At 36.7% G+C, this 23,383-nt stretch overlaps 1 protein-coding gene across 3 annotated transcripts in view; it reads left to right on the forward strand.

Annotated features, from left to right (window-relative positions):
* arvcfb (ARVCF delta catenin family member b) overlaps positions 1-23,383 on the forward strand; it is a 264,134-nt gene that overhangs the window by 112,932 nt on the left and 127,819 nt on the right. For 2 of the 3 annotated variants that reach the window (XM_067405666.1, XM_067405667.1), the window contains exon 2: positions 4,712-4,824. The exons of the other annotated variant lie outside the window; for it this stretch is intronic. The gene's annotated coding sequence lies outside the window, so the exon portion shown is untranslated. The remainder of the gene's footprint in view (positions 1-4,711; positions 4,825-23,383) is intronic. 3 annotated transcript variants of the gene reach the window in all.

Consider the following 23,383-nt stretch of genomic DNA (forward strand, 5'->3'; position numbering starts at 1 on the left):
AGAAGTCAGAGGATCACATGCCATGCTTAGCGAATGAGCTTTTGATAAAGAGGTCAGTAAACAACAGGTTTTAAAGTTACAGAAGCAGTTGTGGCTCCAGATGCTGAAAGGTACATATTCTGAGACATTTCTTGTCTGTCGATCTGTGGGTTAATGATTTCCCCATTAAAAAGGATGCTGAGTCTTGAAGGGCTTGTGATGTAAGGTTCTGAGGTGTTTTGTTTCTTATTTTTTCATTGCAGATGGGGGCATTATAAAGGTCAGACTAGTCTTGAGTGCTTGCCACTTGCAAATTTAACCACTTTGGAAGATTATCACTACCTTGAGAGGTCAAATAATAATAGGTCGTCATTTTCAGTAGCGTTTCTCAATTAGCATCCTGGCCCTGCTTGTGGGCAGCAGAGAATGAAAGGGCATTTCAACACATTGTGTCTTTGGCTTTGCCTCCAATTAGAGCAGCAAAATGACTGGATTACTGTGATGTGGAAAGAGCAAATAGCTTGTTTTTTTCCTGCCACTTTGATTACATGTCATTTCAGACCCTGGTGGCATGAAGTAGTATATGAGGTCACAACATCACAAGAGAAATGTATTTTTCTTGGAAATTTTTGCCATTTCTATTGAACAGTGCCGTGCTTTGCAGAAATGCTTCTGTGCTGAAGAAGATGAGAATGAAGCGACACAAGCTACTGGAACCACTAGACAACGAAAACATAATAATTCTTACCATAGTCTAGCAAATTTAGACATTTAAAGGGTTAGCTCACCCAAAAATGGAAAAAAGTTACTCACCGTCATGTCCTTCCAAACATGTAATACTTTCATTGTTTTTCAAAACACAAATTAAGATATTTTAAATAAAATCTGACAAATTTCTGTCCCTCCATTGACAGTCCACACAACTACCACTTTGTGGCTTTAAAAAGTTCGTAAAGAGATCGTAAAATTAATCCATATGAATTGAGCAGTTTAGTTAAAATTTTCTGAAGAGACTCGATCACTTTATATGATGAATAGATTCAATTTATTAATCTATTATTAAATTTATACTCACTGATTCTTGCATGTCAAGCAAGCATGCATGAGTTTCCGTTTACCACATCTGATGTGAGGACTGATGAACGTTTGTGAATAAAAGTGAATACAAATTATTGGCATAAACTCAAATCCCAGGCTAAGTTTGAACAAAAATAGCTATTGTTAGAGATACGAAACTAGCTTTTGTTAATAATCCATAAAGATGTCGGCAGTAACATTCTTTGTACCTAGAAAATTACTTTTTATATTTATGCCTTTTTTGTAGTTTTGCAAAGTAATACTGCTTAAAATGAGATTTAAAAAAAAAAAAAATTTGTTAATAAACGTAATTCGCCCTAAATAATCATTGATCTAGGATAAAAAATCCAATAAGACCATGACAAAATAATTCATTAAAAACACAGTGTTCAATGACCTGTAGCCTAATAAGTTTCCTTCACATTTTAGTATGATGAAGGAGTGCAAGAGATATACGCGGCTGCTGAAAGTTGACAATTGGATATTTGAAGTGTCATCAAGTGTCAAAAAGAAAAGGCAACATAAAAGACTTTTTACAAGCTTTTGAAGGGTTTGTGAAGGTTACCAACTGCTAGTGAGAGTTTATCATCATTAGAGAGCAATTTACTTTGACATTGGATGACTGTAGACTTGATGACTTGAAGCTGTGTGTAAAAACTCATTAATAACAGATCTTTTGAGTTTTTGACCCTTTCAAATCTTTGCTTTTTAATAATTTTCTTTTATAGACACAATAGCAAGAGGACATTCAACTTGCTACTGCTATTCAATAGCAAGTTGTGTGGCAACAACACATAAAACAGGCTGTATTCAAATCTACTGTATACTACTGTATACTAAATCTCCTAAGTGAGCACCATCACCCAACAGCTAACCCCTATGCCACATTGCCACCGCTCTAACAACATGGCTTTTCAAATAAAGACAGCCTATTCTACATTTAACAAGGCATAAGTATACACATTTTAAACCCATTCCCTCAATCATCCACACAACTCCTTCAGCTGAGCTTGTTAAGACACATTCTCCACTTTCTACAGATGTTCCGGTCGGTCTGACCTTGCCACCTCAGAATAGAAGAGTTGCTCCTTTGCAGTAGTGATTCAGACTCCCCACAGCATAGAGTCTCTCTCTCTCTCTTTCTCTCCCTCCTCTAATTAAGATGCTCCTGTGGGCATGCTGCCTGCATTACTGTCTAAGCGCTCTTCCCTCCCCTCACTCCTTGGAGAGGGAAGCTACATTGTCTGCTGTTCACACAGGTTATGCCTCAAAGAGAAAAATCCATTCCTGGGCCAATCTCTTTGAAGACACTGCAATTAATTAGATCTTCCCTAGTAAGATTTCTACGAAACTATTAGATCTGTTACATGGTTACATTTGTTTTTTACTAGTCATGAGTCTCTGATGTGACCTAATAGTGATAATGATGGTTGTAGATATTTACTTGCCCGACATAAGGAATTTAAAGGGTAAATGCCAATATTTACTCATTCTCTTGTCATCCCAGACTTATTTATGGTTATTTTCTAAGTGGAACGCAAGAATACTTTTTTTGAAGAATCGTCACTAAGAATGAGAATCAAAATGTAACTCTTCTGGTTCTTATTTAGGTTCCTTTAACAATCATGTCTTACTATATATTAAAATATTAAGAGAATGTTTCATTTAGTGTTTTTTTTCTTAAATAACATTGATGTGTATTGTTAACTACATTATCATGAACAATCAGTCAGTACGTCTCACAGTCTTTAAGCATACAGTAACATTTCATGATTATTGATAATTTCTTGAACATTTCTTGATAATTTTTAGTTGAACATGAAGTTGCAGTTTAGGAAGTGAGTCATTAATTCAGTAACTCATTAGCTCCAACTGATTCCGTTTTTTTTTTGATTCACTAAAAAGAACTAGCTCATAGTGTAACAGAATGATTGTTAGCACTGTGGATTCAATAGCAGTCTGGCTGTGCCACAGGTTTTTTCTTTTTTTCTTTTTGGATACTTGACCGATGTGGTTATAATGGGGTTTTTTTTTCCACATAAAAAATAACAGCATACTGGTTTGGAACTACATGAGGGTGAATAATGACAGAATTTTCATTTTTTTGGTGAAACTATTCCATTAATTAAATATTCTTTGGTTTCTTCTTTACTTTGGCTATGCATTTCTTGGTCTTAAGTCATTCAGCCCAGAAAATAAATTGTGACATCATCGTTCTAATGAGAGATGACTGTATTCCACAGCTGTTATTAGTTTAAACAAATCAAACATTTTCTTCTTTGATTATTTTTTCTCCCCTCTAAGCTCATTGCTTATGGTTTGGCTGCTAGTTTCACTTTTTATGGGAGAGTGAATGGTATCAGCTGGCACTGTACTGTATACCACTGTCCTGAATAAATACTATATTCATGTATTGTAACATAGTATTTGCACTACATAGTATGCACTACAAAATACCATGACACTAACACGTTCATTTCCAAAAAGCCAAAATAATACCACGGTACTTTTTCTTATTGTTTATAGGATTAATACATATATATGTCTCAAGATTCATATGTACTGTTAAATAAATCTCTGTTTTAGATCATGAGAGTTAAAGCTTTGTGAGCTTTGTCATTTACATCTTCTCTGTTTATGTTCTTTGACATGAACTAACTGCAGACATTTTAGCTGCACGCTGACATGGATTTAACACAACACACAATTGCATAGAACACAGTAAGCTCAGTTCAGACAGAGAGAAAGAGGGACCTGATAACAAATGTATTCCGACTTAGCTCACCTTTGATGTCAGTCCCACAAATCCAAGGTGCTTTGAGCACGTCTGTCCTTGAAGTCGAAGCAGAGAAGAGTCCCTTGTGGGAAAGATATTGTAATCCTTAGCAGAATAAGAATAAGTGTGTTGAAGAATTGTTTGGTGGAAAGAGTTTCAGAAATTACCCTGTGTCTCTGCAGTGCTGCTCGAAGATCATAGAGAAATAAAGAAAATACGATGAATGAAACGAAAATATTACCCCAAATTTGCACTTTTTTAAATGGGTTTGCCTGGGTCAGTCTGCCTTTTAAGTTGCTGATGTTGACATCTAGATGATTTTGACTCAGAAATCCAGTTGTTTATGCCTGTGCTTTGCCTGCATAAATTGAACCTGCTGCTAAGCTGAAGATTCATAGCTGTTTCAAAGCTCACTGAACCTTTATTATTCATTTTGGCCTTTTTTACAATTTTATAAGCCGTGATTAGGACATGAAAAAAGATAGGGAAACATGGACCTTTGGGATTTCGGGTCACCAGCATAAGCAACACTGCATGTGTCTTAGCTTACTCGCTTCCCACCAGGCCACATTTCCGACTAAATTCCTTCATGAATAGAGGTTCGGCATTATGCAGATCTTAATTTGTGGAATGCTTATGAGTAAATACAATGATGTGGCATTACTCTGTAATGAGGGAAAGAGAAACTATTTATAACTCTGAAGTAAACAATCCAGAGCTGTGCTTCCCAGCTCTTCACATTCTCAGCTTGAACCCTGAGGGGGGGAGTGTGTGGTTGCATAGATTCACAGTTGTAATATGTAAATAAACCTGCTAATGATGCAGCGTGGATTGGCCCCATCGCATGTGTTTGATGCGTGTGCGTTGTCTCTCTTACAGCTGCTGTATCAGGCAGAGGGTCTTGGGAGGAGAGCTCCAGTTCCAGTCAGCCCTCTCTAACAACCTTAACCTCCACGTCCACACACACACCGATTTCCTGGCCGACATCAAAGGTACTTGCTCAAACGTCTGTCTGCATTTCACTTTCTACCTTCATTACTGCACATCATTTCGCCAGTTGCACCACTTTCTGTTCATCTTCATCAACATACTAAGAAAGGCGATGAATGGTTTTCTTTTGCAGCTTTGATTGCAAAGTAGTCATAATGCAGTTAAATGAATCAGTATACGAATGCATACAAATATGTTTGATGATGCCATATCTTAAGATATGTAAGGGAGGACGTTGGTCGAGTATGTTGGTAGAGTTTGTATGTGTAAGTTTGGAAACAATTTATTTGTTTCTTTGACCTTACATGTATGCTGGTGTGTTGAATGCACAAGGGATTGTGGGATTGACAGCGATGTGTCAGAAAACTAAATTTTATGCAAATGGAAAGCAAAAATGATAGATAGCAGTAAATGTATACGAGTAACAGCCAGTGATGTCTGTAATAGTTTCAAAATCTGCTGATAGTGCTGAATTGCTACCATTTGGTTTGGGTTCAGTAATGTTTTCAAGATAATATTGTGAATAGGGATATGCACTATAACTAATTTATAAAATTAGTTTTATAATAATTTACAAAATTGCAAGAAAAGCATGTAACAGCAACTATACATTTAAGGGTGTTCTGTTTGTTAGGATAATGAAGTTGGATTTGTTGTTGTTAAGTAAGTTTAATTATAATAACATACACCAAACTTTTTGTCTTCTAAATCACAATTCTCCCTCACCCTACACGATCCAGTTTTCAGTCATATGATCCTTCTGAAATCATGCTGATTTGCTGCACAAGAAACATATCTTATTACTATTATTATTAATGTTGAAAAACATTGTGCTACTTAATATTTTGGAAACCGTGATACAATGTTTTCAGAATCCTTTTTTATATATATATATATAAAATTCTAAAGAACAGCATTGATTTGAAATATAAATCTTGTAGCGTTATAAACATCTTTACTGTAGATTTCAATATTTAATCCATCCTTGCTGAAAACAAGTATTAATTTCTTTCTTTAAAAACAAAATACTGACACCAAATTTTGAACAGTAGTGTGTATATAGTGACTCTATAGTTCTATCAAGTGCGTAATCCATGCTTAGTTGTAGGTAATTTGATCCACAGGTGATTGTTTTTGTGATTTCTGTTTGTGGTGCCATACAGAAATTACTGTAAAAGCACCACTGATAATTTGGAATTATTTTGGAATTATCCACTGTACATTAGACAGTATAATACTCAGTATACACTACACAAAGGAGATTTGTGACAAAACTACATTGAGTTTTTAAATGGTCTTTAAGTTTGTTTTCTTGTAAAAACATCTAGAAACCCTTAAAACAAATATTGATATTTGCGTAAGATATCAAGATTTATTATATAAGTGTATTTTTGGCGGGTACCCTCGAGACTGTGCTCTACTGCAGTGCACCTGTAACGAAGGGGGACTCAGACAGGGATCCAATTGCGAGCTTTTATTAAAAGTGAGCGTGGTTGTACAGGCAGGGTCAATCAGGAGCAAACAGGAACAGCAAGGGACAGGCAGAGTCGTAGTCAGGGTACAGGCAGTAGATCAAGGCAGGCAGATATGATTCACAGAACAGCAGACAAGGCAAAGGTCAGGACAGGCAGCAACGGGTCAATAACAGGTAACAGGCAGGAACGGTAACAGACAGGCAGACAGGATAGTAAACGCTCGGAATTGTAACAATGTTAACAAGACTTTGCGGTGAGGTGGTGTGTGTGGAAGTCCTTTATAGTCCTGGTAATGAGCTGCAGCTGGGTGTGGTGATTAGTGTAGTGTGCTAGGCTGTATGTGGCAACAGGTGATTAGTGTGGAGTGAACATGTGACTGGCAGGGAGGACTGTGGGAAGTGTAGTCCGTGAACTGACAGGAGCAGACGGTGAACATGACAGCACCAATGTAGTGATGTTTAAAGTTCAGGGTTGAAGGAGGCAGAACCTGCGAACATTCAACAATACCTTAATCATAAATAAACAAACAACAAAATGAAAGTAAAGTGGCTCCTCCATGAGACTCGCTCCGTTCCCGCGGCTCTCAGCCCCGTCCTGCTTGCCACAGTGACAAAATACTCTCATTGCAAAGATACATTCTTTGAAAACGTATTATTTTATGCAGTTTCGCTTCTCAAGAAAAGTTATCTTGCTTTAACAATTAAAAGGGTGCTTTCACACTGGCAACACCCTTAGTTCAAAGCAGGGCATGGTTCCCATGAAAAACTGGTAATATGAAAGCTGCCTTGTGGATCCAGGAGTGCACCAGAGTACTAAACCCGAGAACTGTGGCATGATTCGCATGAATGTTAAAGCAACTGGGACTCGGGTTCACACTTATTCAGGAAATGATGTAACCTGCACATGCGTTTTAGCCAATGACAGTGTCAGTAGTTCAACAAAACACATGTAGAGAATGTAGAGGGGAAAACAATCACACTTGCGCTGTTTAAGGTTTATAGTATTTTAATGTAAATTTTATTAATTTAAATTAATTAATAATATTGTAATATCAATTCTAATTTTTGTCGTAATTGTGACAGACCATTTTGGCTAGTGAGCATGTAGCGTGATGCACCTTTTTTTCTAATTTTACTTTCCTCCCTATTCTCTGAATATAATCAGTTGGTGAAGATGATGTATAATTCTGTGTGAAATGTGTATACTCTGTAAATAAGTACAATGAGGATGCATCCTCTTTGAGAGTTGTCACAGCATGGCATGCCTTTGATTTTTTTTTTTTTTTTACTGTACCCATAATGCACTGTGTTATTTAAGGACTTGGAATCTGAGCGTAGCTGAGGATGTTCTTCTAACTCTCTTGATGCTGGTTCATTCTGAGAGACTTCTCACATCCTGAGTCACTTCAAAGAACAAAGACTTGGGGAAAAAAAAAAAAGAGGGGTAAACAATGGCTTTATTTTTCTGCTCTTTCCTCCTTCTAGAAAACAAACTTATCTCTTCAGTGTTTCATAGTGGAAGCTGCTTTGAATCCCAAATTCAAGGCCATATTGACTATGACAGTATAGTTTTTCTCAGCAAAATGATGAAGCACTTTTTAAATCCAATCCTGCGTAATTAATTTAAAATACACTTTATTAATAATAATAATAAAAAAGAGTCTGGCAGTCTTAGTCTGATGTGTCCTGAATACAAGTTTATTAATTGCCCAGTGTAGTGGAGGATTTTTACAGTTACAGCTTTTTGGTTACCCATCATACATTTTGTTTTTGGCTGCCCTTTGTGTGCATATACATTCCAATGCATAGTAAATATGTGTTCTTTGTTCTTATCTTCTTTAAACTTTAAATGTGCCTACTTTTGCCATGTAGCTGTAGATTCAGAAGTGTGGGTGCGCAGCCCTACTGTTTCATGATTAATGTGTATTTGGACCCACTAGTCATTTGACATATGGCATTTCACATAGTATAAAGCAGGGAAGTAGGCATATTTGTACTCAAGGTATGTCACTTTATTAAAGGCACAGTCCACCTAAAAATGAAAATTCTTACCCTTATGTTGTTTCAAACCCATAAGATGTTCGTTTGATATTTTAATGAAACCTAAAAGTTTTCTGTCCCTCCATTAAAAGTCTATTCACCCATAACTTTGACACTTCACATTTTTCATAAAAAGATTGTGAATGATATTTAGACATTGAAAGTAAAACAAAAAGTGTTGGCTATATGGGTTTGGAATTACATAAGGGTGAGTAAACAATTTTCATTTCTGAGGGAGCTAGCAATAGTTTAGTTCTAAAATATGTAATGTTGTTTTTGTGTTTTTAGCTTGGATATTTAGGGAACTTCGGTCATTCATACACTGTAATTCAGGGTAATTTGAGGTACACAGCCTAGAGAACTTCTGTAACATATAGTCTTTTGATTCTAACGAGTTTTCATTCCCTCTCAGGGTCCCCCTTTTGACACTCTTTTTGCTTGGAACAATGTATTTTAGATTACCGAAAAGCACCGGCCTATCATTCATCATAAGTGCTGTTAAATATAACACCGCACGGCTCAACCTTTGGGGTTGTTAACGTCCCTTTGTTTAAATCTGAGTGATTGAGCTTAATACATCCCTAATTTGGTGTCTGAACTAAGGTAGAAAGGTGCAGATACGTGTTAAAATGAGATCAGGTGCTCTTCTTTACTATTAGTAGGAGCTCCTGGTCCAGGATCAGCCTTCCTCTACCCAATACTCTGCCCAGCATGCTTTGAATGTGCAAAACTGATCGCTTGACAGCATTAAATGGCAATTCTCATTACTCTAAGGAGCCTGTATGCACAGATGGGCCTCAGGTGGAGCTGGACTGGTGATTTATTTATGTTGGACCTTTAGCCCCCAGAGAAGAAATGAGAGGGTTTATCTTTTTGAAGAGGGGATTGACTGGGGTTAATGAAATGAGACCATTCTCTAATTGGGGGGCGTTTCTGTTCCCACCAGTTTTCCATTTCCTTATCTGTCTGCAGCAATCATGCATTAGTGTTGCTTGCTAAGGGAGCATACTTTTTTTTTTTTTTTTGCTACAGATATGAATGTAAACCAGATAAATTTGCAGCTTGTAGCATTTGGGCTTATGATATTTGTTTATAAATCATCAGGCAAACTCCAACATTGTGTAGGCGAGTTTTGGATTGTAAAAATCTAGTTTATACTTCCTGGACCTTCCTGTATACCCACCTTTCTCAGTGTTTCATAAGCTTGAATTGTTTCAATTGTTTTTTGTTTTTTTGGGGGTTTGAGGTGTAGCAACTCTGTGCACTGTAAACATAATTGTCTTAATGTTTTCTCACCTTAACAGAAGTGAAGTTAATGTTTCCTGTGTTGGCTATGTACCGTAGGTGTTCCCCAACCCCTGATAGATTTGTTGTTGAGGATTTTTTCAAGCTGTGGCTTTTAAATGCAATGCTGCTGCTTCATCTCATCTCTGGAACCATGCAGAAAGCTCCGACTGCATTTGTAAATTTATTACACAGCTATTTTTAGCACTGGGGTTTATGCTGCAATGTATTTATCCCTAAGGAAAAACACTGTGCCAGCACAAGCACAGTTCATGTGACTGTGTTTATTTGTCTCCAGGAATAAAAGCCAGTTCTGCCCATTTGTAATTGCTACTAAATCTTGTGTAAGTTTTTATATATATATATATATATATATATATATATATATATATATATATATATATATATATATATATATATATATATATATATATATATATATATATATATTTTGTTGGCATAACCTATTACAAATTTGTCAATTATCAGGCACTTTTAACCAAAAGTTACTTAAATTATGTACATACGTGTTACAGGCACCATCTCCCTGTAAGGACATATTGATGATTCAAAAAGCGATAGTGCACATAAAAATAAAATTTCTGTCATTATTGACTCACTCTTATGTACTTTCTTGCTTCTGTGGAGCAAAAAAGATAGTTTGAAAAACAATTATTCTATGCAATGAATGTAAATTGGTTTCAAATGTTGTTTGGATCCCAGCGTTCTTCAAAGTATATTTAAAAGTATAGAATATCATAGTAATATCATAGGTTTGGAGTACAGTAAATGGCAGAATTGTTATATGTGTATTTACAATCCTTTCAAGGTTTAACTGCCTTGTTTCAAAAACGGCAAATTCATCTTTGTTAGTACAATGATTAGTTCAGGTAACCATATTGCCATCAGTGCATTCAAGCTCTTTGTAAGGTTAATGCAGTGTACAAATAGAATATTCTTGCAAGAACAGTTAGCTGACAATGAACTGTTTTTTCTTTATCCAGACTATTAGCAAAACCAGCTCCAAACCAGAAGTGGAATGCTTCACTACTTTGAGATATTTTAAGTGTAGTTCAACGGCCGGTGCTCGTGAGAAGTGCAGTGGGCATGTCTGACATGCTTGTCATTCTCCTGCTGTTATTCAGAGAGGCAGAGACCTATTTCCCATCAGCCTCTGTACTCCCTGAAATAGGGAGTATGGGACAGGCAGCTTCTGTAATCCTAAAGCAGTGGTTCATCATCATAAACGTCTCATCATCATAGCTCAGTTAATCCCATGATGAGAGCACTGTGTGCCCTTCTATACACTGTGCAGATTTTGATTTTGAGTTTGGGCAACATCTGATTTACTTTTTCTGTGTAATTTTGAATAGTACTAATATATAGCAATAAAACAATTCACATATAAATCTTAAATAGTAAAGCTCTCAAAATGTGTATTAGTAGTCAAAATTAATTAGTAGTGTTTGCTAAGGAAAGTCACTAATGTTGTTGTTTTGAGCTGCATGATTATGCATAAAGTGATAATAACAATTTTTTTTTTTTTTTTAACTAACTAAACAAAATAGCATGTTTTCTAGGGTTTCTGACAAAATGATAAAAAATGTTGCTGCAATACAATTTAAAGTATTTAACTAATTTCAATTAATTACTTTCTTAAAGGATTGAATGAATAATTCAATGACTCACTCATAAAGACTTCCCTTGTTAATTACTGGATGAATCAGATTTTGAACAAGTCTCTTGAATGATTCAATGACAAATACATTTTTAACATTCATTTGTTGCCACCTACTGCTGTAACTATGTAACTGATACATTATTTATTTGAAGTGTTGAGTTGGTTTGAAAGGTGATTTACTCTATTTTGATCGCTAGTGTAGACATCAGTATTTCGCCGTTTAAATCATCTTTTAGCTTTTGTGCTACAGACATGAATGATACATCATTGAGTAGGGGTGTTCTATTGCTTTTCTAAGCGCTTAGACTGAAAATTTCATTGGGCACACAGTAAAACAGGCATAAATGTATTTCATATTTAATCAAATAAAATTGCAGTAGACCAGGCTGCCAGAATAATTTATTTTCCAGAACAGGCTAAAAGTTATCTGTCGATCAGATTTTACTGTTTCCATCTCAGATATTGGAAGTTTATCTGTTTTCACATTGTCCCCACATTTTTATTGACTTGAATGTTTCATGATAAGCTATCACATTGTTGTAAACGTGTCTTATCTAGCAGATAAATTTAATCTTGGGTTATTTTCCAGAGGCAGGAGCAACAGCAGAGGCAGATCAGCTCTCTCCCTTTGCTAGACCTTGAGTGGTCTCTCTTTATACCCAGAACAAGACTGTAGTACAATGCCTTGCCGTTAGAGCTGTGTCAGAGCGGCGCTTAAGATAAATAAATGATCAGCCAGAAACAAACATCAAAGCCTGTGTGTGTACTGTGCTGTGCTTCAAAGGGAATAGGACTTTCACACCCCCTGTTCTAAAGAGAATAGCATGTTTGTGTTGCTGTGTGTGTCCATTTGTGGTTTTGGTTTAATGGAGAATGAAAAACAACAACTAAATAATGTTTTTAGTAAATATATATGCACCAGCCCCCTTTTCCAGCCTAGACTCAGTCTGGGCCCCTTTGTCTCAGTACACCTGTCTCCAGACAGCCCAATCCAATCTACTTTGCTCAAAGTCAGCAAGTGAGGTTTCAATAGTCATTTATCATTCTCTAGCATCTTCTCATTCATTTCTTTATCTTCATCCTCTTTAAATCCCCAGCAACCGAAGCAGAATTCTGTCTATTATGTTTATAATGTCAGAGTGTTATCTAACCTGTGATTCTTCTGTCTTTCTTTCCCTCTGCAGCCAGCTCTCGCTCTCTCTTTGCTCACTGCTGGGCACATCTCCTCCCGTCTGTCCTTATAGGGGGATGTCTGTCCTCTAACTGCCTCTCTCTCAACTAACTGCTAGGTGTGTATGCAGGTGAACTGTGTGTGAACCATGCCTCAACCCTTGTTTTTGTATTTTATTCTCTCTGGTATGCCTTTATTGTCTTCATTTTGTCACCTTTGACTATGGGAGAGAAATCTGAGCTATTGTGCATAGGATGAATTATGTTGTGGTGGATGAATGTTGGATGAATTATTATGATGGTGATTTGAGTCTTGCATGCCTATTTATATTGTGTCGATGTGTGGTGAATTTAGTCTGGAACTATTTGTATGTTTTTGTATGTGGCATATGGTGGTGGTCACATGCAGAAATGCATCACCCTTCCCATAAAGGCCTTTCTGCTCAAAGTACAGTGCAGTGTGAGCCCTCATCTGCAGCATGTGGAGTTACATAGTCAATATTAATTGGATAGTTGAGCCAAAAATTTATATTTTGTATTTATTTACTCACTGATTATTATAGTAATTATACGCTCTTTTAAAACAAAGTTTTCATGTCATGTTTTTTTGTCACAATCAAAATCTTTCAGTGCTGCAATCTGCTTTAAGAATCAGATATATTAGGGCTTTTTGCACTTGAAATAGTTAACCCTGGGTCATTCTAAACCTCAGGTAAATGTAATCCCGGGTTATCTTGCTTCACATTTCACACTGCTCATAATTTACCCAGGGTTGACAATAAATCCAGGGTATTCATAAGCTGATGTTTCACACTGTACGTTCTTAAACCCTGGGGTAACTTTCTTATTTGCATATTTGCGGTGTCAGTGTCATTGATTGGATAAAAGCAGCACACAACCTGTTTACATAGCTCTAGCGTTGCGCATCCTCGTATTGCCGACTGCACTATTGAGTTTGTGCTAAAATTTGTTTGTTCAAATTGTAGCGTTTTCTGTCAGCATTTGACATTTTTCCTCTCAAAGGCTGAATTTTTGTTTATATAAAATGCGTAATGTTTCTGTTACTGTCCCAAGCAGGCAAATATGAGTATTTGATTGGTTGTCTGTTGCTAAGCGTCTGGCTGTAACATTCTAACACCGCATTGTTTCACACTGTACAAGTTTGGCACCACAGTGCGGGGTTAACATCACAAAAGTGGTGCTAACTCTGCTCCTGAGCAGGGTTTTATAATCTCGGGTAAAAAGCGGTGCTTACCCTGCTTCAAAATTACAAGTGTGAAACGTTCCTTTACCCGGGGTTAAAAGCAGTGATTAGAACAATGAAAACCTGGGGTTAAGAGCAGTGTGAAAAGCCCTAAAATTGTAGTTTATTTTGTAATTTTAAACTATTACAAAACTATGCTTATTTTTTTCTTGTCTTTTTAATATAATTTTAAATTAGCACTGCATATTAAAAGTAGGGATGGGCATTTTTCCAAAATATTGTATTCAAATATTTGGGCTCGTAAAAAACGAATATTCGAATATTTAAATTACCTTAAACAAGAAGGAGTTTGTTTTAAATTCATCAAGAGTTTGTAACCATTTCTGAACAAGCTTACAATTAGGCAATATACACAACAAGCTTACATTATATCTTAAGGTTTTCTTTTAGTTTAAAGCATTAAACAATTTGTGCAAACAAAATATATATATATATATATATATAAGAACAAAAGCATTTAAGCTCAAGCAGCGCGAGCTAGAAAAATGCTAATAAAGCAGACAGCGCCAGTTATCGTACAAAACGTACATAATACACTCAAGACAGTAGCCTATATGGTTATCGTTTTCATATTGTTTCACATATTCATGTTGAGAAAAACAATAATATTATCCACATGCTCGGGTGAGAAAACGAGCCGCGCTGACAGACGTTGCAGAAACAAGATAAGGACAATACATAACGGTGTGCTAAACTAAGTTTCTAACAGCAGCACTTTGCATTTTCTGTTCGTAAATATGTCTCCCTCGATGAAATTTAAAGGAAGCATATGTCTCAAAATCCGTTTGCTATCAGATAAGTAATCTTCTCTGCTCACTTTGGGTATAGCTGCGCTTAGCCTAACGTTTCCTGTCGTGAATGCAGTGATGGACAACTATCTTTCCTCATTTCATGTGCTTTCTCAATATGGTGGTGATATTATGATAACTCGGTTTCATTAATTCATTTGATCAAAAGTAATTCCATTGTGTAAGATCATTTTCACCCAAGTAATTCCAAACTTCGTGAGGCAGACGACAATATTATGTGACGATCAAATTCGATAAACTTCTTAAACTCGCTTCACAGCGCCACCCGGTGCATTTAGTTATAACTGCGAGTTTTAGTGCTTAGGATTTATCATGGATTCACTGCATTTACGGCCAGCAAAGCTATTTTTTCGATTATTTTTCGAATATTAATTACAGAACGAATATTCGACTATTTGTGCACACCACTATTTAAAAGTAAACTTTTGACTTGTCTGAGGCTGAGATAGTTAGTGGCACCTTTTAGTTTAATTATACCTTTCAAAATTGTATAGTCCAGAATAATCCAATATTTAATTAAAAAAAATATTGCTCCACATGCATCCACAGAAGTCTGGGCTAAGCCCTGAATATCCCCTGACCCTAGAACTGCCCCTGAAGTTGTTAAATTCCTTGAATGGTAGTTGTGGTCACCATTTGCTTTCAATATATGGAAAGGAGACATTCTGCTGTAAATAACCCCTTTTTATGTTACACAAACAAAAGAAAGAAAAGAGAGTGTGCAAATGATATCAGAATTTACATTCTTTGCTGAATTATCCCTTCCAATAGTTGTTTATTTTTTCCTGGGTCCTTCTCTCTCCCCTGCTTAACCTGCCCTGTAATCAGCATATAATTTTGGGCGCTGCTATGGAAGAATATGACGTGCCGTCAGCCGCCAGTATCCTGGCATCAGTCAAAGAGCAGGAGGCACGCTTTGAGCGTCTGACCAGGGCCCTTGAAGAGGAACGCCGCAACGTCTCCTTGCAGCTGGAACGTGGCAGTCTGCCCTCTGATCGACTGGTGGGCGGCACCACAGGCGGGAGCAACCAACCGCTGGCCTGGCAACAGATGGTCATGCAGGTAAACTATTCCCGCTTGGCCAGTCATGCATCAGTCTATGTGAATGAACAAAGCAGCCCCCAACCTCCCTTCATGCTGATGATGCTTCATGTCTATTGTTTTCACAAAATCAGTCCATCTGTATCTCATTCAGCTTGTGCTGTGTTTGGCTGTGCTGAGCTATTGTCCTGCAGTGACTCATCATCTATTCTCAGGATGAGTTGTCTTGACACTCTTCTCTCTTCCCATCTCTCTCCACCACGTGCTTACTCATATTATCTCATAGACCTTCGTGTTTGCTTTGGGTCCTTTATGGTGCTGAGGCAAATGTGTGTCTGAGGCAGTGATGTTACCAGGATGCAATTCTGGGGAAAACTAAAGTCAATATGAGAGGATATAAATGTCAAATTAAATTAACAAGAAAAATAAACAACCATCAATCAATACAAAAATGTTCACTCGAATAGAAGTACTGGGGAGTTAATACAGTCTCAGGTTTAAATTTGATTTATTTATTTTAGAGAAATTGGGTTACAATCTAAAACAATTCTATTAGGCCTTTCGGTGGGATGCTGCCTATTTGTGGCTGCACTCCTTGTTTGAAGGTTGACTCAGACCTCTATCTATTTTTAATTATTTTCACACTTCTTTGTGTGCTTTCACATTGTTATGTTTGTTATGAACTGAGTTAAATTTGCAAGGTCCTTTCATCAATCAATTCAAGGACCACTGGACTGCAAAATATATTCAATAGAAGTTCACCACTGTTTTTTTTATTTTATTTTATTTACAATTTAGTGAGGTTCCTGTGCAGTAATCAAACAATGTAGCCTGAGTCTGTGTGGGTTGCTGGTGGGAAATGAAGCTGATGAAATTCTTCCCAATGTTAGCGATCAGTAGTGGAACATTTTAGCGTTATAGATTCATACTCTACACGTCTCTATGATGGCAACACCATATCATTTATATACTGACTCTGGAGGTGCTTTTTTGTATTGTAAAACCAGTTTAAGAAAAGTTTAATTATCACAGAAAAAGCCAGGTCCATTGTCACTGCTTAGGCTCTGATTATCCGCATCTTCCATTATATGTTTAACCTGTGTGCTGCCCTCACCTGCCCTAACGCTTCTGTGTTTTACTCCTCTCTGCCTAACATGACAGCTTGAAAATTAGCTTGCCCTTTTACACCTCGGGTTACTGTCTGAAGGCTTTGAATGTCACAGAATCAGTTTGTAGGAAATGGTAGCTTCTGTCTAGACATGTATCTTTATTTCCTGTGTCGCTTCCTTTCTCACAGAGAATTATGTTAAAAGATCACAAACCACACAGTGATTAGGATCAAAAGCTGGTGGGTTATGTAGCACATGCCATTACCGGAGGTGATGTGTTGATGTTGTTTGGTGGTCTTACCTACTGTGGACCAGTGTATCTTTAGCTCAGCATGTTTGCTGACCCTCTGGCAGTGTCATGACCGTGTTTTGATGAGGTTGAATAATTCATATTTATTTTTTGTAGCTGAACTATAGGAGCAGTTTAGAGTTAGCTAAACATTAACATTGCATTAACAAACATTAACTGTGCAAAAGGCCATGTTCAAGTTAAATTTATGTTATTATAATAGTTGCACAGTGCTCTTGAGTACTGCATCTACTGAGTAGACGAAGTTTAATCGAAAGTCTCGTGAGTTCGGCGAATAATAGCGTGAGATCAGATACATGGCAATGGAGAAATGAAGGAAGAAATGCGGTGCGTGTTATTATTGTAAGTAAATGATTTAGTGTGGATTATAGCCATTCAGTTATAGATCATCCATAGAGCACTAATATTGTGAGCAGTTTGGCATTCTCAGATGTAATGGGCGGCCAAAGTTGTGTGATCGCTCCAGAGATATGTGGAATTGTATGGTCAATACCATCGCGTGCGTCATTGCAGACCTTAAGTGTTTGTTTCATTAATAATCATTGTCTTGACGTGATATTAGTTAAGATATTAATAAGATATTTATTCAGTTGTAAAGGATCAGCTGCTATATTGTACATTATCATACGTTCGTGATGTCTGGTACGTTCAGTCACGTGAAACGATAATACAAACTGAAATGTAACCACCTGTTTGGGTCCCAATGTGATGGCATCGAGTGTGAGGATCGACGATTGAGAAGGTCTGCACCCTCCTTTCATTAAGTGGACTTTTCTGGAACAGTTGGGACTTGCAGAGACTGAGTACTCCTATTTTCACCACTTCATTGCCTGACCAGCATAATTGTATCTTTTGAGTCAAAGCACATTGTTATATTCTTTTGTTAATTTGCGTAGGCCTACGCTGTTTGATTTGAGACACATTTATGTTTGTTAACATTTTGAATAATTCATTCTTTTATTTGATTAATCAGTACAGTCAGTGAATCTGATCCATTACTCTGGTGTCTTTACTCCTCTCCTAGTCCCTGGACATTAATTGGGTAAATAATCCTCTAAGGTGATTTAGAACCGTAATAGTAAGTGCATAACACAGTCTTCAATACATTAACATTAATCGCAAATTAATCGTACAACAAATTTGGTTGAGAAATTACAACCAAAAGATAGTTTAAAGTCATTATTGTGTTAAATGAGAAAAGCATCAGTAGGCTAACTATTAATTTGGGTTTGGAACTATTGGTTTTTTTATTAATATGGAATGAGACTTTTTTTTTTTTTTTTTTAATGAAATAATACCCTAAATAAGCAACTAAAACTGCCAGTATGTAAGTTTTGCCACTAGATGTCACTTTTTCAAAACGATAACAAAGGCTTGATGACTCCGTGAATGAATGTGGAATCATGGGAGTTGTTGTCTTCACATCCACAGCTGATGGAAAGCAATCCGACGGGGCTCATGTTGATGGGTGAGCTAATGTATTAAAGTTTTATTAAGTCAAGTCAAGTCACCTTTATTTATATAGCGCTTTTTACAATGCAGATTGTGTCAAAGCAGCTTTACAGTGATAACTGGTATATAATTTGGCTGCACAGCAGCTCTTAAAGAATGGTGTCAATGCAGGCAGATCAGAAGCACTGTTGAATAAATGTCAAGAATACTGTTGAATATGAAATGTCAAGTCAAATGTCAAGTGTCCCCAACTAAGCAAGCCAAAGGCGACAGCGGCAAGGAACCCAACTCTAACAGTGTCAAACAGGTGGCAAATAGGTGTTAAATGGAGAAAATAGTTACTGTTAATGTTACTGTGGTAAGAAGCAGGGTGGGACTGAGAGCCTGGGACATTTTACATTGCTGTTTTTATTATGCTTATATGTTGTTGGCCACTGCTGCTCCTTTTGCTTTGTTGCTTATGCATATTTTATGATTAAAGTTTAGAATAAAGTTGTTTAACATCCGTCTTCTTCGTCCCATAGTCACAAATGCTGAATTACTACTCATATAAGTCACTTTATTAAATTAATTAAAATTGTAGGGTAACGCAGCGCTGTTTTACTTGGTCAAAACAATCATACTAAAATACGTTTGAGTGTGTTGAAAGTTATGTTACGTTACTCTGTGCATTCGCTCGGTGGCTGGTGTGAGACACTTGTTGCATATTGTAGTAAGCTAGATCGATACTAGAATAGCATATTAATAAAAGCTTGTGTTGCTAAATCGATTGCAATTCATTTTAAAATTTATTGTATGGTGGAAAAAATGCTGTATTACTATTACTACAAATTAAGCTCTTTCTGATTTTGCCATGTTAGCCACTTGACAAAATAGCATTGTCTCTGAGGCATGGTACAAACAGTTGTTTACCTGTCTAATAGGGCTGAAACGATTAGTCAACATTATCGACAACGACTACAATAAAAAGTTGTTGACAAATATTTTTGTTGTTGAATAATTTCTTGTTCTCTTATGACCTATTTGAAGGGCCTGCAATAACGCGGTTTGACCAGTGGGGCGCTGTAGCACAATACTGTAATGCAGCCCTCCCTGATCCAATCTAATAAAAGAAGTCACTTTGGAGTGCATAGTGCAAACGAAGTCTAATCCGTGAAATGTGGGAGATTAACATAGCATAAACATAACAAACATAACATTTAGCATAAACAAACAAAAAAAAAAATACTGTCATGCAGGGCCACCAACTCTCATTCAAACTTACTGTTCTCATGCCACACATCCATTTTTTTCACACAGTGAAAGATACATCGCAGAACAAAGAGGACACAGACAACGCGCCAACAGATAAGACAGATCAGGTTACTTCTGATATAAAACTAAGTCCCAGCTTTTAAAATCTGTCAATTTTACTACGGGATTCAAACAATGCATGTGGTTTTGACGCTGTTTAACATGGAGTGACAGATCGCTGTAACGCCTCAGGTCAAGCGGCACGTGAACCTATTATCTTCCTCTCTGCTATTACAACGCGAAATAAACATGAATGAACATCAAAAAGTATGTTGAAATATACAGTACAACTTACTGAAATGAATCTATCTCTAATGTAATCACTTAATCAGAGTTTTAACCACAGAAAGAAGTCAATAAAACAGCTTGCAAACAAATATGTCACAAAATGTAACATTTACCTAAGGAAAGCTATTCAATGACCATAAACTGTTTTTAAAAAGTTATTATTACAATTCCCAGACTTAAAAACACTGTACCAGTCATTGTAACAGTTGGACTATTGTTGACTTCTGAGGAGGAAAGAAAACCTGAAGGAGATTGGTCTATTCAGTTAGCTTGAAAATCATTAAAAATACACTTTCAAAAGCTGAAGTGATTTCCTTGTTTTATTTACTAGTTAAAGTACAGTATAACTCAATATTTTAACTAATTGCTAAAGTGGAATAATCGAACAAAGCCTACTGATTAATCAGTGTAATAATCGATGATTAATCATTCTAATAATCGTTAGATTAATCGATTATCAAAATAATCGTTTGTTCCAGCCCTTCTGTCTAAAACCATCCATGGTTTCAACTGAAATCAATGGTAGCGCGGATATGACATCACTGACAAACGAGGCATTGACACGGACCGTTACAGTGGTTAAAATAGCTGATTTCTCTGGATTTAAACATTGTTGGAAACATTTGGGATAATGTAAGTACACCAGTCAACAAAATATATAACATTATTTTAGTGGTTTTTGGGTATCTTACATATTGTGCCTTTAACACGTTAAATCAACAGTCCTAATAAATACACAAAAATTATATTTTTCTTATAAGGTTGATTTAGATGTTTTATTTCAACAGTCCTCTCATGCTATAAGTTTTTTTTTTTTTTTTGCTGTGTAAATAATGTTAATATTCTTTATAATGATGTCTTGATCTTTAGGACACACTCATGGCTCTAACTCTCCTTATGTTTCATGTGATTGGCTAACTTTCCAGAGTTTATCGTGAACATTGTGAGACCAGGGATCTAAACTGGGTTGGATTTTAATAGTTTTTCAACTTGAAACCAACTTTATTACTTTTAGTTTGTTTAACTGGCAAATCTCAATATTTCACAATTTGAAAATGGTTCATGTGTATGCAGTTTCTATGAATGTTGTATGAATAATTGGCATTGTTACAGCTCTAGTGGTGCTGCAGGTGCACCTCATTCATCTTGTGTCTTGTGTACACATTAATTCTGTGTTGGGAAGGTGGATCAAGTGTCAATAGATGTGATTCCCAAAGCAAGAAAGGACTTACCTCATTCACTGCTTTATCTTTGGTCGGTTTACTGGGGGAGATATTGATTTATTTTGTTTTTGAGCCTTTATTATTCTACACAAGACCTAAAAGGTCACAGAGTGACAGAGACACACAAGGACTTCGTCAATGTCAGATCTTGTCTCTTTCACAGCAGCTCTGACACCGTAGACATCTTTTCTTTAAAGTAACCTCAACTGTCCCACATGCAAGTAATGTTAAAGGGTCATGACCTGAGGCAGTACGAGGAACATCACAGTTACAGTACTTCTTCCTGGAATCTAGAAAATATTTTAAAATTCAGGAAGCATGCCTGGAGGACTGAACTGAAGCTGGTTCCTGTGTCTGAACTTTGCTAGCACTGTCTAAATGTTTTGAGTCTGAAAGGTCTGTGGAGAGCTTTGGAAGAACAGTTGCTGCTTTGATCAATGCTGTCTGTTATAAGGCACACAGAGATTGTATGATACACCACTGCTCAGGTTCCTTACTATACATGTTCACTGGTGTGGAGTGAGCGGAGCTCAATCAACGATTTCAGTTTGTTCTGTAAAAGTTGATAAAAGAGAAGTGGAAGAACTCCAAGCTTAATTTTAAAATATATTTATATCCATATATATTTTACTTTTACGTTAAATTGACCTCATAAAAATGTGTATATTATATATCATTTTTTATTATTTTAAGTGTAATTTAAATTATTTAATTACTTTATCCCAGTAATTTTTTAATATTTCCCTCTTTTTTTTTTCTTTTTTTTTTGAAGAAATTGAAAGTAAAGACATTTACAGTGTTTGCCCCCTTCCTGATTTTTTTTAAATTTTTTTTGCATGTTTGTTACACTTTAATGTTTCAGATCATCAAACAAATTTAAATATTAATCAAAGATAACACAAGTAAACACAACATGCAGTTTTTAAATGAAGGTTTTTATTATGAAGGGAAAACAAAATCCAAACCCACATGGCCCTGTGTGAAAAGTGCTTGCCTAAACCTAATAGCTGGTTGGGCCACCCTTAGCAGCAACAACTGCAATCAAGCGTTTGCGATAACTTGGAATGAATCTGTTACAGCACTGTGGAGGAATTTTGGCCCACTCTTCTTTGCAGAACTGTTGTAATTCAGCCACATTGGAGGGTTTTTGAGCATGAACCGTCTTTTTAAGGTCATGCCACAGCATCTCAATAGGATTGAGGTCAGGACTTTGACTAGGCCACTCCAATGTCTTTATTTTGTTTTTCCTTCAGCCAATCAGAGGTGGACTTGCTGGTGTGTTTTGGATCATTGTCCTGCTGCAGAACCCAAGTTTGCTTCAGCTTGAGGTCACGAACAGATGGCCGGACAATGTCCTTCAGGATTTTCTGTTAGACAGCAGAATTCATGGTTCCATTTATCACAGCAAGTCTTCCAGGTCCTGAAGCAGCAGAACAGCCCCAAACCATCACACTACCACCACCATATTTTACTGTTGGTATGATGTTCTTTTTCTGAAATGCTGTGTTACTTTTACGCCAGATGTAATGGGACACACACCTTCCAAAATGTTCAACTTTTTTCTCGTCAGTCCAGAGTATTTTCCCAAAAGTCAAGATGTTGCTCAGCAGCAGTTTTTGTCTTGGAACTCTGCCATGCAGGCCATTTTTGCCCAGTCTCTTTCTGATTGTGGAGTCATGAACACTGACCTTAACTGAAGCAAGTGAGGCCTGCAGTTCTTTGGATGTTGTTGTGGGGTCTTTTGTGACCTCTTGGATGAGTCATCGCTGTGCTCTTCGGGTAATTTTGGTCGGCCAGCCACTCCTGGGAAGGATCACTACTGTTCCATGTTTTCGTCATTTGTGAATAATGGCTCTCACTGTGGTTCGCTGGAGTCCCAAAGCTTTAGAAATGGCTTTATAACCTTTTCCAGACTGATAGATCTCAATTACTTTCTTTCTCATTTGTTCCTGAATTTCTTTGGATCTCAACATGATGTGTAGATTTTGAGGATATTTTGGTCAACTTCACTTTGTCAGGCAGGTCCCATTTAAGTGATTTCTTGATTGCGAACAGGTGTGGCAGTAATCAGGCCTGGGTGTGGCTAGAGAAACTGAACACAGGTGTGATAAACCACAGTTATG

Source organism: Chanodichthys erythropterus, chromosome 13 (assembly GCF_024489055.1).
Source record: "Chanodichthys erythropterus isolate Z2021 chromosome 13, ASM2448905v1, whole genome shotgun sequence".
In the NCBI taxonomy this organism is placed as follows: Eukaryota; Metazoa; Chordata; class Actinopteri; order Cypriniformes; family Xenocyprididae; genus Chanodichthys; species Chanodichthys erythropterus.